Here is a 1,580-nt window from a genome sequence, read left to right on the forward strand (position 1 = left end):
ACGGACGGACGGACTGACAGACAGGTAGACAGACAGGTAGACAGACAGACAGATTCATTTGCAAACTAATTCGGTTTGCTTGATTTTCACGAGGGACTCAAGTGAATCTCTCTGCGTTCAAGTAGAATATAAGGTCGAGGGAAACTCGGGAACGGTGCCTACCTGATTAGCCCCAAGAAGGGCGGAACTGGTCGTGGGCTATCCAAGAGTTTTCAGCAACCTAGTGAATAGTTTCCTTTTTTAGACCAAATACTTATTGTCTTGCATGTGAACCCAAGAGCACAGAGTGGCGTCAGAAAATTGTGTAGTTTGGATGAGGTTCGAACCCGGGCCATCTTCTGTTTGCAGTAGATCACTTAACAGAAAATTCGCATGTTAAGCGGGTTCGAGTCCAGATCAATATGTGCTTCGGTCAATATTTAAGATTTCCCAGGTCCCCGTCCATCCTACATCAAATGTGGACCACTTGTTTCAAGTGAAGTCTGCGTCGACTGAAAAAGTAGTTCACTCAAGTGAGTTTGTCACAAAGAGACCGGACCTTACCATGGTATGACGGTTTGCGCACCTCATCAACCCATTGGGCTATACTGGGAAGTGTCCTCGTGACACCCACAGAGTCCAGGAATCAATGGTTAGAGGTCTGACGAACACAGTCTCCTGATCCTCCAGGTTGGGGGTTGGAAAATGTGTGGCGACTTGTTCCGTAAAAACGGTAATGTATTCGCATTTTCCGTCAAACACCACTGACCTGCGGTTTGGCGTTTGAACCAAAGGCTTTGGTTGAGAACCTTAATCGTCCTCCTGTCTAGGTGTGGCCGCCCTGACAGTATCCCAGCCCTCGTACAACCATGACATTCACAACTAACCACGGCAGTGAAGCATCGGTGTTGAACAATAATGTCATGGTGTCGTTGATGATGATGACCCAGGTGAGTACGTTTCAAGTCGTGGAGGTTATCTTGACCCCTGTACCAGTCAAGGTAGCTTATTAATCGTGCTAAGGCTAAACGGCATTGAACCATCTTGCACTTTTCTCATCTTGGTTGTGGTATAAAAATCTTCAACCTCCCGGTTGACGGTTGATCAGTGGAATGACAAAGTGCGATTGCGCATCGAGCGGCTTTGCTCAGTGGTTATCGGCTTTCTGTCATGGAGTTCCTTCACTTGTAGGATAGAATTTCAACTAAAACTCTGAAATACACCGCCAGACTTTTAGTTCTGTCAGCTGGTCGGTTATTCCCGGTAGGTATGTAAAGTGTACAAATACTAAGCGGAAACTCACAAGCTGGAATCCCTCTGAGGGTTAGTGGAAAGTGCATTACTGAAAATTTGCAAAACAAAGCTAAAACGGGAGCAAAGTCACCACAAATGGACCTCACCTTTCGAAACACGGTGTGCAACATTTCCGGTAGGATTCCCAGCCAGTGTGGGCATTCGAACCCGAGTCGATTGAACGCAAGTTCACAGTGTCATCCACTGGACTAACCGGGCCCAATATGACTGACTATCACGATATCAAGAATTGTCTTGTCACATCTAATCAGCTGTGAAAAGGCATCTACGTAGCGCACATGTCATTT

Source organism: Opisthorchis viverrini (assembly GCF_000715545.1).
Source record: "Opisthorchis viverrini unplaced genomic scaffold opera_v5_105, whole genome shotgun sequence".
Lineage (NCBI taxonomy): Eukaryota > Metazoa > Platyhelminthes > Trematoda > Opisthorchiida > Opisthorchiidae > Opisthorchis > Opisthorchis viverrini.